This window comes from Cyprinodon tularosa, unplaced genomic scaffold, assembly GCF_016077235.1.
Source record: "Cyprinodon tularosa strain WSP-4 unplaced genomic scaffold, ASM1607723v1 ctg228, whole genome shotgun sequence".
NCBI classification, from domain to species: Eukaryota; Metazoa; Chordata; class Actinopteri; order Cyprinodontiformes; family Cyprinodontidae; genus Cyprinodon; species Cyprinodon tularosa.
The window spans coordinates 2,241,702-2,259,662 of NW_024038851.1; positions in this window are offsets into that span (position 1 = coordinate 2,241,702).

Here is a 17,961-nt window from a genome sequence, read left to right on the forward strand (position 1 = left end):
GTACTGCACACATAAACTTTCAGCTTGAAATAATCTTTGTGTTTTGAATATTCTTGAAGAGAACTTTCTAAAATTTGGACAGGTGCAAATACGCTTGATCAGAACGACCAACACTTTCTAAAATAACTTATATAAACAGCTGGGGAAATAAATTGAGTCCTGGAAATCTATAGCTTGATTTCTTTGTATGTGTGTATTGCGTGGATTGTTACCGACAGCTGCTTAAAATTTCATGTCAAGCACCTCTAGAAATGTATTTACTGAGAAAAATGGTGGCGTGTTCAATACTTATTTCAGCCACTGTATGACATTTGTTTCATGCTATGATACGTAAAAAAACTTGGGGAATCCCTAAAACATGACTATTAACCACCAAGTGTACTTGCTCTTTGTCAGGACTCCTGTCTGTGTGTTTGTGTTTCTGTGTTTGTCTCCCTTCCTCCACCAGGAGGGTTCGCCTCCTCACACACCTGCTGATGGTGTCCTCGTTAACGGAGTGTTCTTAAGCTGCTGACTGCCACTACCTCAACGCCAGAGTGTTTGCCAGTTTTGGGTACTATAGCCAAGCTGAGTTTTACCGAGTCAAACTGAGTTCTTGTCAACCTGAGTTTTAACATTGTTTTGTCTTTTGCCTTTCACTGAGCTGGGGTTCAAACAGGAGGTTTGGATCCACTTTCCCCAAGAGATTGTGTGAGCTTCACACTGAGAAAGGGATTAATCTCCATTATGACCCGTTCAAGTACCGCAGGAAATCTGAGTGGCAGTCAGTTTCTCCATTCACCTACAAACAACCGCATTCTGGGTACACCCTGTTCTGCCCTCCACCGAATCAGACAAACACTGGAACTACAGCATACAGACTGGAGTCAAAGATTCAACAACTTCTCTAGAAACATGAGTCAGGAACCAAATCCTCTTCTCCAAGTTCACAAACCAAATTTCCCACTGAACCTGAACTAATGGCTGTGTCTTCCCCTCACTTTTCAGTTCCGGTTGAGCAGTGTTCAGAGCAACACATCTCTCTGCATTATCTCTTCAATAAAACCTGTTAAACGTTTTCCCCTGGTCTCCCTGTTTGGTCTTCTGCATTTGGGTCTGAACTTTAGTAAAATCATGACACTCTTAAATAAAGTGTAATCTTTTCTTTTTCACTTTCATAATTTGTGAAAATATAAAACTTGTTTATGGGTATGATTTTCTTTTTCGTAATTCTGTTCAGATGATTCATCATATCTAATATTTATTAAAGTTCCCTTTACTATAGTGGTTTGGTGTTATTTTAAGTCTTTGGATCTATTCTAGTATGGTAGCTCTATCCAATAATTTACTTTAAGAATTTTGTGTTTTGGTTTTGCCTTAAGCCTGTTAATAAATATATATATATATATATATATATATATATATATATATATATATATATATATATATATATATATATTTGGGTCTCTTGTTATTTGTGCATTCAGTGTTTGCCATATTAGTTTGGTTTGTTTATATTTCAATCTGTTATATTATAGTCTATTTCTATTGCTAATTTCTTCACGGCTTGTGGTTGTTTTGATGCTTACTCAGTGATTTCTACATTATTATCTATATTATTAAAGTGGTTCTTTTAGGTTCTTATAGTTAAGAGTTTTTTACAGTTTATCCCTCTTAAAACACTTCTCCCTCAGAGCCTTTAGTCAATTAGTAGATTCCAATCTCCTGTGTTCCCCCATTGTTTGCACTTTTGCCCAACTCTGTTTAAGTAGTGACCCTGCAGTTACCAATCAATGGATCCTCTGCTTTTTTCTTGTTCCCATGTTGTTGTTCTTTTTTTTGTGTTTGTTTTTTAATTTAATATATATAATCAACCCACAATGCTGCATCTGAGCATCAATCTGTATTCTGGTCCAAATCAACAAGCCCTGACATGTACAACTTTATGAATATTAAGTTAGGCAAAAACACCTTACATAAAACACAAGACAAATACAATACATTAAACTAAAAAAAATAATTTCCTTGTTTTATTGAAATTAACCTTGAATTGTGTTTTTCTCCATTGCACAATCATCTGCATTATCCAGTAAACTTTTATTTACTATAAATATGGCTTTTATGATATTGTTGGAAACGAGTATGGCTTCTGTCTCGGAATACCGAAGCAGCAGAATGGTTGAGCATGAGGGAGTAATCCACTCATTTTTATTTCAAACCTGACATATGAACCACTTATTTTTTTCCACACACTTCAGTAGACTTTTGTTTGGCTGCATCACACTCCCTGAGAGAAATCATCCGAGGGCGATTCTAGCACGAGTGTCCACACACCTGCACACAGATACCTCATCCTTCCAACCTGTCTACAACAGACGTCTTTAGAAAGGCTTCCCACTTTAGCATGCCCCTGGGGCAAAATAACATGAATACCGCTTTTTTGCTGTTTTAGAGGAATTGTATATTTGGAAAGGTTGCAAAGCCTTACAAAGCTCAAAATTCCAGTTTGTTGCAATGATCTGGAAATGTTATATGCAAATCTGTCATTTAATCTTTAACTGTATTTTATCATTTGTGTTTTTATTTTAGTTATTAGCTTATAAAACAGATTTATTCATCTTGCTTTTATGGGAAAAATTGCTACAGTCTATTTAATCAACCACTGCAGTCATTGCTGGCTCTGTGGTCCCTGATTCAAATCTTTCTTGGATTTATTTTAGAGGCTAAACTGGGGATTTAAAACTACTTGACAGCATGAATGCAACTTCATGAGCAAAAAGAAATGTCAATAAAACTTGCAGTGAGTAAAATAAAAAGGTAAAATCTGAAACTCTTTTTCATGTTTGTCTGTTTTGGTTTCCAATGAAAAGTCTCTTTAACTCTTTTTTACTTTTTGTGGTTCCTTATGACAAGAGATTAGGAATTATTAAATATTTAAGTGTTTAAAATGCTGTCTAGCTAATAGCATATAAATTGTGCTTTCAAAGTGTACATAATAATTGAAGATATAAATTCTGATGGTACAGTTTCAGTTAAGTTCATTTCTATTTTAAAGAAGAACGTCGCTGTTTCTGGTTGACGTATCTGGTGACGACTAGGACCAATTCTATAGATGTACCAAGCAAACATAATTCATTTTATGAAAATACTGAATAAATCATATAACAAAAAACGTAAATTACTAAAAAAAATAGCAAAGAACAGGGTAAATAAACCTTGGATGTCTGTACAAAGAAAACTAATTTACATAGGTGTTTCTCAAAAATGCAAAGAAAGCAAGCTAAAGACAGACAAAAGACATATACAAAAAAATAATGACACTAATTAGGAAACACTAAAAAATTACTTCAGTGAACAGTTAAACGGGTGTAAAGATAATACAAAAGAAACATTGGGAATAATAAATTGTGGGATTAAAAGCAGTGTAATAAAATCAACCTTTCCAAATTATTTTGTCAAAGGAAATAAAGACATATGACCTAAAAGAAGTTGCTAAAGAGTTTATGATTAATTTACAACTGTGGGGTCAAATCTTGTGAGGAACAAACCAATAGTAGAGGATCAATTGAATACACTAAATAGTCAACAGTATTTTACTTGAAAATGTGGAAAAAGAAAATATTGTAAAAACAGTGTAAACAAAAGATCAACTGACCATGAAGATTTAGACATGTCACTGTCAACAGGAATTTTACAGAATACAAGTTGCTAAGGTACGCCCATTATACAGTATAAAAATGGAGATAAACAAACTTTCTCATTGCCTCCACAGTTTTCCAAAGTTATAGAAAAAGATTTTGGGACAAGGTTGGACAAATATTTAAAAATATAATATATCAAATAATGCTCAGTATGGATTTAAGACCAAACTTTCAAGATTTATGGCAATTTTAGAATTAGCTGAAAAATATCAACAGCAGTAGATACTAAAGATAATTTTTTTGATAATTTTAAATGAATAAAAAAAAATTACAAAAAAAAAAACATTAGGTCCATCTGAACAGTGTAAATCAGTAGGAACACTTAAAGCAGTGTGGAATTGCAACAGCTGTCAACATAATAAGTGCTCTCCGAAAAGTAAGGCAGTAGGGAAGGAAGCGGGATGCTTTCTATCTATAGTTATTTTAGAATAGGGTTTTATGTTGCTGCATTCTGCAGTCTGACCATTAGATGCTTAAATTGTTTTCCATAAATAGGGATGAGGGATTACATAAAGATACCTTAGTAGTGCCTCCAAGAGGTCAACAAATGGCTGAATTAATCTGAAAATAAATTTTTTCACTCCTTTCAAGAGAAAAGCAAACTGACATTAATGACAAACAATCTATTTTGGTAATGGTAAACATGTTATATGACCTGCAAACGAGTTTTTACTTCAATAACTGAATTACAGTGCTAAAAAAATTAGTTAATTATTGTGTTAAGTTTTAATTGAATTAAAAATTATTGCTTTGGTAGGACTTTTTTTGTGTGAAATTTACCTTTGTAAACTGTTGTTGTTTGAAAACATTTCGAAACTTCAAATGGATCCAGCATTTCTTCCTACCAGACTCTTAAACTTTTTTTTTTTTTTTTAAGACACACAACACAATATGCAATTTTTTATTTAATGTTTATCTTGAGAGAGGTACTACATGTCCTTGAGTATGCTGAAGGGATTTCTAAGTATGTACTGTAGTTTTCAAATAAAACAGCTGCTAAAACTAGAAAGATCCTGTCCCACAGTAACACACTTAAATTATTTCATACATCAAGGCTTGGCTTTTGTAATTCTTTACTTGCAATATCTGGTTTATGTTTTAGCCATTGCAGTATCCAAAACACTGCAGAGAGAATTATTTTGTACACGATTTCAGAAATTACTTGTCATTAACCGACTCAATGTAAATTAACTAAAGTGAACTAAATTCTTTATTGCTTAATAACTATGTTAAACTAAAACAAAATCAAGAAAGGTTATTGATGTCAATATCCATCCATCCATTTTCTGTCATGCTTATCCCGGCTGGTTATATAGGGGTGCTCCAGCTGTCGATGGGCAAGAGGCCGGGTACACCATGGACAGGTCGCCAGTCTATTATTGATGTCTGGTATATGTATATATATATATATATATATATATATATAATATGTAAATGGAAATATGATCTAGAAATAAGTAAACATGTCTTAAATGTGTTTACCCTTGATTAGAATTAGTAAATTAGATAGTTTGCCAATGGAATGAACATTTTTACTCTTAAAATAAGATCATTCGATAATATGCACTTGAAATAAGACAATGCAATTGTGTTTTCTTATTTTAAATCTAAAATGTCTCTTATCTCCTCATTTCAAGAACGAATGCACCTATTTTAAGAAAAAATTACTTATCTAGATTTCGATTTTTTTCCAGGGTAGTCAGACTATTCCTGTCCTTTGACGTCAAAAGGTTTGTTCAAACATACAGTATGTTTCACCTCATTAAATCTCTGAAAACAGGAGTGTAAGTTTCAGTTTGCCAATTTTCTTGACTAAGTGCCGTATAGTTTACATTAAATGAAGAAAGGTAAACATATCTTCAGTGGAATGGGTTTTTATGTTTGTATAGAGATAGGGACAACATTTTTAGACATACTACATTGTCAGCATTAAGTTGTTGTGGATGTTACAGCAAATATAGGGGGGAAAAAACAAGTATATTTATCATTACAGTTTTTCCTATTTGAAGAGCCATTTGTGTTGTATCCTATTTGAGTACATTAAGTACTTTTTTATCCTTCTTTACCATTTTCAGTAACATTTGAGGACTTTTCCTGCTAAAATAATTTTTCTTGAAAGTGAAAATCAGGAAATTCTGACACACATTGACTTTCATTTGTTAGCTTGTTCACAGATGATACATGATAGTCTGGAAATATCCAGTCCATATTCCCGCTTCATGTTCTCAAATGTCAGTATAACACTGTGTGAATATAAACGCTTAACATTTAGTGGCAAATAATGGACTGGGCACAAGGCATTTGTAGTGCTGACATTTTAGATCAGAGCTCATAATGTGTTCTGGGGAAACTTTAAAACAGCTAATGTGTTAGAGAGTCTCAACGGCTTAGAATACTGCTAAATTAAGGGGGAAATCGGACAGGGGAGTATGGGAGCTGGATAACAGCGTAGGGGAGCAGAAAAAAGAAAATAAGAGGGGGAAGAAGAACTACAATAAGTGTTTCCTTTTTTTCAAATCATCAGCTAAGAGAGCCACTAGAATAGTGAGTTCCTTTGGAAGAAAAATTGCCATTGTCTTGGGCAGAGACAGTGGTAAATGGTGCGTCATTTTGCAGTAATTTACAAATCGCGGAGTGGAAACAAAATTAGATTAAGTGGGTCTGTTGAAATGGACCTGCTAAACATCACTATTAATTATGTTGCTGTCAGGAGGAAAAAAAAAATTCATTTTCATGGGAGAGAGTGAAATCGTTCCATAGGTGACTGCTTTGGGTTTTTAGGGGAGCCATCTTTCATGTGCGCATGCACATCTTAACCGAGAAACATGGTCGTTCAATCAAAGGCCCCTAACATCTACATTATTGTTCGGAGCAATAAATGGCTTAACCTGACTTCATGGTGAGGGGAGGCAGCCGCAACCAATGTTACAATGCCCCTGCTAAGATTAATAAGGGAGGAATTGCATGACATGCTCTGATTGGCCAGATAAATATTGTGTACTTTACAATAGCTTTCTGTGAGCATGTGAATAAATGTTGCCAATAATGGTCAGTGACATGACATTACTCACTTACACGCTTCCTCTTCAAAAACAAGCAGAATTAAAAAAATCTGAATAAAATTATCAGCATGTTGTTTACAAAAGCTACAAACACACTCATATATTTTCATTTAATAAAAAAAACACACTGCAAGGAAAACTAAGCTTTGTTATGAAAATTTAGACAACTAAAATTATTGCACAATATCTTTAACATTTAAAGTTAAAGTCAGGGCGGAAATCATAAAGGTCAAGGGCACATCGAAGCAGAGATTAATCTTATTAATTTTTATCCATACCTTTTGTAAATACACTGAGGAAAGTTTGCTGATGTAGGGATTTTACGCAGGTGAATTATTATTTCAGGCTCAACCAACCATCAATAGACAATACAATCTCATTTGAATAGAAAAGGTGCACAGAGGGAACAGACAAAGGGAACAAGATGGTACCTCTACTCTTCTTTAACTTTGAACAGAACCCTTATAATTTTGTTTGGTAATCACTATATTTTTGTGAAATGGATTAAACATAGTTCAATGCGTGTCGAGAGAGAAAACAAATAATATATTTAGCTGCCAATTCTGAAATGCCATTCAGATTAAATTACAGCATCCTGCATTATTATACATTAAATAAATAATTCTTAATTTTACAAGTTTAAAGTATAATTCAATCCAAACTCCACTTCTTAAGCTTTTAAAATGTCTTGTCTATGGGGTGCTATTTTAATGCTAAGGTGCATTTATTTGTAAACTTTCATGTGATATTTTTCATTTCATCTTTGTTTAAAAAAACAACCTCATTGCTTTCAAAGTAGTTTAATGGTGGCTATTTTAGTTGCATTTGAAAATAGTTTAAAATAGAATATGTTGGTATATGCTACAAGCGTTTGTCACCATGGTCAACTCTTAAAATCAACTGCTAAATCATAACAGCTTCAAGATAACTGCTGTAGAGAGCCAAATGCATCACTCAGATGTGATCATGTCTCATTCTTTCACACAAACGGATTTTACGTCTTGAATGTTTCGTGGGCCTCTTTTATTAACTCTGATTTTTAGTTCTTTCTATAGATTTTCAATGGGATTGCAGACAGGTAATTAGGTGGCCAATTCTAGCAGCTTAATTTTCTGTCTGTAGGCTATTCAAGAGTTTCCTTGGCTATTTGTTTGGGATCATTATCCTGCTGAGATGAACACTCTTGTTTCATCTTCATTGTTTGGTGGCAGCAGATTTTCCCAAATTTGTTTCTGTACAGTTTTTTTTTCTCTCTTCAATTATTTGTTTGATGATGATATTCACATCTCCAAATTTCCCTTTTACTATGGTAATTTGGGGTTATGTGCCGTGCATTTCATATACCATACTGACACAGAACATGGTGTGTGGTATGGCATCCAAAGAGTAAAACTTTGCTATATCCAGATCGGACAAAATTCTCCCAGTATTTAACAGATTTGGTTAAATGTTGCGCATCAAATTTTCTTCAGGCTTAACCTGCTTGAGTGTGCATACAAACCATAACTGCTGAGTGCATTACCTGTTTCCCTGGAAAAAATTGTACCTACTAATTCCACGTTTTCTGAAGCTCTCCACAAGTGGTGTTTGGCTCTTGGAAAGTGCTTCTGTCAGTTCTTTCCACCCGTCTGTTGGAAATATTGCAAAGGGCATCTGGTTGTGGCTGTTTCATGGTCAAATTATGTTCTTTCACCTCCTAATTATGGCACCAACTGTGCTCACTAGAATTTTCAGAAATTTAGAAATATTGGTGAATATTTTTTTTTTCCAAGTTTGAAGACGTTTCATTTCCCATCCAGGAATTCTGACATAAAAAATTCTGACATTTTAAATTGAAAAAGCTTCCTTGATGGGAAGCGAAATGTCTTCAAACTTGGAAACAAAGTCCAGTGGATTGTTTTTTTTTTTTTTTTACTTTTTTGGAAATTTAGAAATCCATCTCCAGTCAGTGCCACCATTATGTTTTGCAACAATAAGACTGTAAAAGTCTTGAAAGAGTTATTTTCTTTTTTTCCCATCATGATTTGGTCCTTTTATGACACCTTTGTAAATATATCTTCAAATAGGCCATTAGATTGAACGGGCTCTATGCAAACCACCACTACCTCCTGAACCTAAGGCAGCTCTTTTTTTTCTGGCTGAGTCCGAATGTCCGCCCTAACCCCTAAATCAGTCAATCACTATATAGAGCTGGGGCTATATGTTGGACTTTATAGTGAACTCAGTTGACTTACCAGTCAGATAGATGAACACAATTTTTTACTACCTGTTTGTCACGTAACTCCACCTCCTTGCATTGGTCATGCACAATCTTTGTTATTTGTCGCCACTCACACTACCCACCATGGGGCCGCTGTCACAACAAATCCAATGATGCTTTGCAAGGAGAGCTGTCGCAAAGCATTGCGAGATATTTCTGCTTGTCCATGGATGATCACTACTTTTCAAGGTGTTTTTCATAGTAAGTTTCGACACCACTACTTTTTCATCCACTACACGTTCAGACTCATTTAAAATGGCATAGCCATTATATAGTGATTAGGGTGGATGTTCCATCACAGCCACTGTTTTTTCTACTGGATTAACTAATTAATTCCAGCTGTGTCTAGCCATGGTTACTGAGGTCAGGCACACTTGGATTAATCAGCTCATCCAGTAGAAAAGCCTCAAGTTCAGGAAGTTGTGGAGTAGGGACAGAATGGCTTTCTGATCACTGGATCACTGATAGATTTCAGCATGTGTCTTGGCCTTTCCTGTGGCAAAACTATGTTACCTGTCACATCCTGACCAAGTCTCGACTGCTTTCAAACACATTAAAAAAAAAAAAAAAATAGGAAGGAAGCTTTCTCAATTCAAATGCTTCCTGGAGAGGTGGCGAAACATCTTCAAATCTTGGAAACCAAGTCCAGTGGATATTTTTTGAACTTTTACGGAATGACTATGACCTGGATGACTGAGAATCTTCATCAGCAAAAATATTTTTAGTTATGAAGCACTTTTTTCCAACAGTTAAAACACCTATTTACCATGAATTTAAACAAAAACAAAAATCAATGAGAACTGAATTTTCTTTGCTTGTAGTATTTTTCTAAACTTTAATGTTGAGCATTATTGTTTAAGGTTATAAAAGGGTTATTTCAACAGTTAAATACCTTCAAAACAGTGATCATACTTTCAAGGCTTGCCAGTTGCAGCAGTATCAAGAAGGCCCTCGCCAATCCATATCCAGTGGGTACGGAAGTATTCAGACCCCTTTAAATTCTTCACTTTTTTTTATTGCAGCCGTATGCTTGCAGCCGTATGCTAAAATAAAATAATAAAGTTCATTTTATTTCTCATTAATGTACACTCAGCATCTCATCTTCACAGAAAACAAAAAAAACTAAAACATAGACATTTTTGAAAACTTATTAAAAGAGAAAAGCTGTAATATCACATCATCATAAGTATTCGGACCCTTTTACTTAGCATTAAGTAGAAGTGGTAAGCATTAGTGGACAGGGGGGGAAACATAAGAATACCAGAGTGTTGAGGCTGAGGAAATTCCATCATATTCAGTGAAGAGGCTTGGTTTGAATGGTGAAGCTCCAGGTGGACAGAGACCCCAGTAGAGATAATATTTACAGTGGAGGGTGAGCAGGCTTTGAAGGAGATCTTTTCAGCAGTTATGTTAGCTTCAACGCTGAAGTTCTGATGGATGCTTCAAACTAGACAGGGTAGTTATTGTGAAGCAGTGGGCTGGAGCTTGTTTCTTGTGATGTCACTTCTTAATTTAGACCAACTCAGCTGACTGAAGTGAGAGGAGGAGCTTTAGACATTTTGAGAGACTGGTGCATGAAGATTGGTCAAGCGTTAGTTCATGTACCTGTTCTATATGTATAATACATTAAGATCAGCTCTGGTTGGTTGATATTTAGAGTATTTAGATCATCCTTTCAGATAGCAAACATCAAGGAAGCGCTCCCCAAGTTGGAAATATTTCAAATTTTGAGCCACTTAATAAGTGGTAAATTAGACGTTTTTATTAGAAAGCCTAAAGCCTACACTTTCTGGTATTTTAATATTCGTAGTAAGCAAGAGGTGCAGTTTTTACTAATGTCAAATACATTACAAGTAAGATGAATAACGTAATAGCAGTTTGTCATCTAAGTTTTACAGATATTAGTGGAGGTGCAGCATTACTGTAAGTTTTGCAGATACTAGTGGAGGTGCAGTATTACTTCTCTGCTCCTCCTCTGGACCCAGCAGACGATCTGCTGAAATTATGGGCAGAGCTAGAAATCCCCCATCCAAATCTATACCACACAGCCAAACAGTACCTCATCACAGCAGCCTCCTCTGTTCTCTGTGAAAGAGTATTTTTCAAAGCTGCAGAACTTTTATAAAAAAAAAAAGGTTTGAGCCCTGCTAGTGTGCAAAAGCCACCTGAATGAAAACATCTGAATTAATTCAAGCACCATTGTTATTACACTGTCCAAAAACAGTCAGTAAACCAAGCACGCAAAATATGAAAGATGATGTTCACTTTTTTATGAATTGTTTTTTTACTGGTTAATTACTTAGAATCTATATATAAGGTACTATACAGTGTTATTATATACAGAAGAGATGCATCACATACTCAGGAATTCATTTGCTGCAACAATCACTACTGCCTGTAGATACCACTCAAGGGAATAGAGGGAAGCTTAGTAGTAAACCACTTTATGTCAGAATAGTTATAATGATTCAATGCTTGAAAAAGCCTCATTTTGCCATCACTACTTTCCATCAGTCAAAGATGCTGCCAGCCAAGTAAACTTGACCAAATAAATTACTGGAAAGCTTAAAGGTTGACAGTAAACCAAGACACTTGGAAGGAATAACTACAAACAAAGGAAATGACTCTTGCTTAACATTCTGGCAAGGTGGGACTGCCAGCAGACTCCTTAAGGCCTCCTTGATTAGCTGTGATGTGGAACACCTGTCAGCACCGGGAACCCATGGTATTCTGACCCCACCTAAAGGAAGAAACTGGAAGCAGCAGGAAAAATGGAAACAAATTGAGTTGCGCCAACAAACATGCCAGCAACCACTCATGCCACATAGTCCAGAAACATGAATGTTAACTTAATTTGCTTCTCTAAATTGTCTTTTTGTGTGTGTGTGTGTGTGTGTGTGTGTGTGTGTGTGTGTGTGTGTGTATGTGAATGGTTTTATGTCTTTGTGTGTCTCTGTTTTGCTCTGCGGCAGACTGGCAACTTGTCCAGGCGCAGTCCCCCTCTCGCTATAGACTGCTGGACATAGGCACTGGCCCTACCACAACCCTAATGAAATAAGCGAGAGAAGATGGATAGATGGAATAAAAAATGTGTTCACACAAATAATGCGTTTATTTCCAAGAAGTCTTCTACACTTCTATCTATACATCAAACAGGCCTGCCAATGGTGCTGTCACTCTGAACCGGCTAAATAAGTATTGATACTTATAGAGTGTTGTGGTAGGTGGTTTGGGGAGCTGAGGTGTGCTGCCATGGGTGTGTCTACCAACTGAAAGAGCCCTTTAGGTAGGTACTCAACGGAGTTGTCTCCTCCTGTGTCTGTCTTGTAAATAGAAAAACATCAAATTAACCTTCTTCATTTTTCAATTTTGCAGCGTGAATTGTGAGTGAGATTTAGAAGCTTGAAATAAACAAAGTGAGAACATACAGGTTGATTAAAGGGTTTAGTCTATAAATCTGCCTTCAGAGTCTCTTTCTCTCGCTGCAGGCTGAGCTACCATTGCACCTGCAAATCTTCAGGATACTGTTGTGGATGCTGTCTAACTTTTTTGAAAATTATTCCAAATTTACTCAGAATTTGATTTCCATAATATATTGTATGATAACAGGATTATATTAGTTAACAGATTTTTTGTTGTTGTGGTTAAGTGTATTGTGGATATCTGAGCATGATTTAGCAGACTGCTTTTAATATGGCTATTAAAAGCTTGTTTTCCAGAGGCGGAGCAAGACTAAGGAACACAATAACATTGACTGGGAGTAGGGAAGTTGTGTCAGGGGGTTACAAAAGCAATAGCCTATTTCATAAAATCTGAATTCAGACATTTCAAGATTAGTGATATAGCAAGGCCCTGCAGGTGCAACTACGTAAAGACAGTTGGTCTACGGTTTACTTCAAGAATCCCCGAAATTGGTTTCAGATTTGTTGATTCTGCAAAAAACAGTTAATCGACTAAATGCCTAAGTAGCCTAAAATACACATTTCAAGAGCATTTTGTCATAATTTGAGGAGTTACTTGTAATTCTTCTAAAAGGAACAACTTTTAACCTATACATTAACTCTAATAAACTCAGAACGTAGGACCCGGAATGCAGGCGAGACAAACAGTGATTACCTAAATTCAATTCAATTCAGTTTATCTATATAGGGCTATTTCACAACACATCTCAAGGCACTTAAGAGTTCACCAGATCATGCAGCCAAAATGATTAAAAGTTTTCGAAGGATAACCAGTTGATTGCATCAACTCATTGACTCAAATGCAATCCCTCACACTAAGCATGCTTGTAGCGACAGTGAAGAGGAAAAATTCCCCTTTAACAGTAAGAAACCTCCAGCAGAACCAGGGTCAGTGTGAGCGGCCATCTGCCAGGGCCGACTGAGTTTCAAGGAGACAGAAGCAGAAATATAAAAAGCAACTGTAAGAATTGGCCCTGTCCAGGAAACACACAGCCAGGCAGATGAGGTCTGAGCCAACTCATGTCAGAGAATAAAGAGAGCATACCCAGTCAGAGAAACAGGACTACACTGAAAAACAGACCGATCTCGAGCATCTATAAAGAAAGGTGTCGATGCTAGCAGCACAGCTGATATTTCTCTCCAGGATGGTTTCACAGCAAGACAGAAACAGATTAGGAGAAGCTACTATGAGAAAAAGCAGAGAGAGCATAATGTTAGAGATTGAACTAACAGATTGTTAAAGATAAGCTCTGTGTCTCTCTCTCTCTCTCCGTTTTCTTCCCTAAAAAAAGATAACTCGGGACAAACTCTTTAAATAACACTTCATTACTTATATGTATTAAATATCCAGGAGACATAACAAAAGATAACAAGATAAACTGAAGATTGGGGTTTGCAAAATTAATCGGCCCCTTTACTATGAAAGAAACAAACTCTCTCTAGAAGTTCAGTGGGAATCTCTGAATGATCCAATGTTGACTTAAATGAGTAATATTGATAAACAGAATCAAGCTGTGTGTAATCAAGTCTCTGTATAAATCCACCTGCTCTGTGATAGTCTCAGAAGCCTGTTTAAAGCACAGAGACCATCCCAAGGAGCACGGAAATGAAAATGGCAGGACTATCAGACCACTGTAACTCTACAGAGACTTGGTCGTCCATCTAAATTTTCAGTTCAAACAAGGAGAAGACTGATCAGAGATGCAGCAAAGAGGCCCATGACCACTCTAGATCAGCTGCAGAGACCTAGAGGTGAGGTGGGAGATTCTGTCCACATCAGTTGTATACTGCCCAAATCTTGCCTTTATGGAAAAAAGCCATCTCTTAATGATATCCTTAAAAAGTCTTGTTTAAAGTTTGCCACAAGCCACATTGGAATAACAGCAAACAACAGCAACAATCGAAAACGTTACGTTTAACGTAAAGGCAACACAGGTCATCACCCTAAAACACCATCCCAATGTCAAATATGGTGGTGGTAGCATCATGGTTTGGACCTGCTTTTCTTCAGCAGGGACAGGGAAGATAATTAAATTTGTGTGAAGCTAGATGGTGCCAAATAAAGTACCATTTTGGAAGAAAACCTGTTGGAGTCTGCAAAAGACCTGAAACTGGGACGGAGATTTATCGACCTACAAAAGGCAATGATCCAAAACATAAATCAAAATCTACAACAGAATGGTTCACAAATTAACATATCAAGGTGTTAGATTTGCCAAACCAAAGTCCAGATGTGAATTCTATCAAGAATCTGTCAGGATCTTGGTACTGGTGGCTGGCTTGAATGCTCATTCAATTCACCTGTTTAAGTCTGCCCGGTTGCGCATTATTGCTTATCTGATCCACCTATTTCCAGCTCCTATTTATGCTGCCTGTTTTCCAGGCACCAGTGCAAGATTATTCAAGCCTAGTGTGAAACGTATCTAGCGTATCTGTGTTGTTATTTGACTACCTGATCTGACCTGCTTTTACCCCTGGATTCCTGAGTTCTGGTCTGCCCCTGTCTCAGTCTGTTTCTGCCTGTCTCCTGTTTTCAGACTGTTGTTAGTACTCTGCCTGTTAATGACCTTGGATCTGTCCCCTGACCTGGCTTGGATTATCCCCTTGGAACCTCTGCATCACTCTTATCTTCTGTTCTGGATTCCGGCTTAGTTACCTGCTCCGGAATCTGCCCCTGGACCCTCCTGTTCTTCAGCATCTGCTGGCTGCTCTGCTCCGCTCCTGGGACTCTTTGGACAGCTGATGAGTCGCATTACCCAGAACTTTTTCCCTTTGAACTAACCTGTTCTGTCTGCTTGAATACTGCATTCATTTGTCTGAGCCTTGACAGAATCTGAGGAAAGAACTGAAAACTGCTTTTCACAAACGCTCTCCATCCAACCTAACTGAGCTCGAGCTGTTTTGCAAGGAATAAATGGGCAAACCTTTCAGTCTCTTCATGTACAAAACTGATGGAGACAAACCCCAAGTGACTTGCAGCTGTAATTGTAGGGGCTCTTTCATTTTCACACCCAATTTTTCTGCTTTCATTTATTAAAAATGTTTACAATTTTTTTAAAATCCAATACCTTTTGTTCCACTTCATGATTGTGTCATTCTTTTTGTTGATTCTTCAAAAAAAAAAAAAAATAAACAAATTATATCTTTATGTTTGAAGTCTGAAATGTGTCAAACGTCCATAAAGTTCAAGGGGGGCAAATACTTTCGTAAGGCACTGTATCTTAAATTGTGGGTACTCTGCACAACAATAACACTATGGAATTCTAATGTTATTGTGTTATTGTTATTGGTTATCAAAAAAGAAAAAAAAAATATAGTCCACCTGTTGTAATGTGTAATCTAATTCATGTTAGCTGCATTAATATACAATCCCTTCTTGATGTGGTTTATTATTCTATGGCCAGAAAACTTGATGAAGATGTGTGTACTGTACATTCTTTTAATGTCAAATAAAAAAAAAACTCTGATATTCTGGCAAATCATGTCTTTGCTAAGATTTCAGCATACTGCACACAGGAACATAACATTGGAAGAAAATATGAGCACATCACGGATTGAACAGTAATAATGTTCACATAGAAAATTATAAAGTTAATAATAGGCTACAAAAATAATGTTATGATTTAAATACTTGAATATATGACAATATATGTCAGTAGTTTTTAATGTCTGGTGATAGAAAATAATGTAAAAAGACTAAAAACAGCATTAATACAAAAATACACTAATGGACCAGGTAAAAGCTGAGCACCTATAATGTAAACTGTGCAAATAGGCAGGTGTGAACTGTAGAAGCTATAGTTAAGATTATGAAGTCTAATAGCAGATCCATTGATGACCAGCAGTAGCTCTCCTTTGTATCCTTAGGATGCATTAGTCTTTCAATGGCAGAACTTCTCAGTTCTGTAACAGGTTAATCATGGAGTATTAGACCCACAATGTCTCCCACCCATAAAGGTTTGGTTATAGTCCTCTTGTCAACCAACAACTACAATGAGCTCAATTTAAGGATTGAGCTGGCCTTCCTATAGGCCTTATCCAACTGCTTTCTTTGAGCTGTAGAAAAGGCTGCTGCTTCAACATACCACGCTACAAATAGTCAATGATTCCACTAGTAGGTGTCTAGAAGTGTTTTGTACTGTAATTTTTACAAGTAGGGTGCTTGTAAAGATAATCCATGGTTTTACTCCAGTCCAGTTTGTTAATACTGGGATACATACTCTAGGTCACTATAGGTTCTCTGGATTTTCACCAGTCATTGGGGTGGGTAATAACCTGCTAAAGTCCACCACCATTTCTTTTGCTTGCCCCACATTAATCACAAAGTGGTTCTGCTGGCACCAGTCCACAAAGTTCTTTATCCACTGTTCTCTGAGTCATCCTTACCTCTTTTTAGGACAGCTATTGTATCACAAAGTTTTCTTAGGATGACTTGATACATTTTTCACTTTATTTGCAGACTGTCGCAATGTCAGAACCTCTTCCATGTAAAATAGAGGACAAGTGTCATCCCCTTTCAAATCTAATACTCTTTATTTTCATATTCAGATGTTTTTTTTAAACATGCGCTTATTATGTACATTATGAATAAAAAGGTGAGCAAATAATTTGCAGTTTTACAAAAAAGTACCCAGTAACTTGAACTATTTAGAAATCATGTGAATACACAATGAAAATTGTAGCAGAACTTTTTTACCCGTCTTAACATCCAGACATTAATAATTGTGAGGATCTTTTTCATAAGTTTTGAGTTGGAAAAAATAGACTTGGAAGATTGATTCCTTCTTGTGCATCAATTTCTTATTTTGTTATCATGTTACTTTTTTTTTTTTTTTTTCTAATTGAATTCAGTGTTTAAAATACCAGAGTTGGCACATAAAATTTCTCTGACGTTATTAAATCAAAAATTATGTTCAAAGAATTACTTACTTGTGGAGTAGCAATTTTTGAAAATATTTTTTTTGACTGTAACTTGGGTAATTTGTTGGACTTCTATCTACTTTTATTGAGTTATTGAGTTGATAAGGTTGTGATATTTGAATACAGTTTGGGGACTCTACTCACCTCCGCCTGCTAAGTCAATAGCCTAAGCTATCTCCATATAAGTAGATTAAATTAGAGGCAACATTTGCCAAACTGCTGCTGCATTTGTTCCTTTGCATGACGTTTTATTTTCAGTTTTTTTTTTGTGAAATACATAATTTGCTGTGTGGCCTTTGCTGGCCCAGCCATTAGACAAAATATTTGTTTAATAGGGTAAGTCCCTGCTTCATTTCCCATCCGCTTGGCAAACTGTTGCCAAGTCATTAAGCTCCTGCATGGATACCCATTTGGGGTAGGATTGAAGTAGAAGTACAGGGAATGGGGCATATCCCACTTATGCCTTGTACTGACCATTCAGCGGGGCAGAGATGGGGGGGCATCTGTCAAGACAACACCCCAGGTCAGGCTATCTGAGGAAAGAGCACATTGGTGAATGCTGCATGGATGGTTCACTG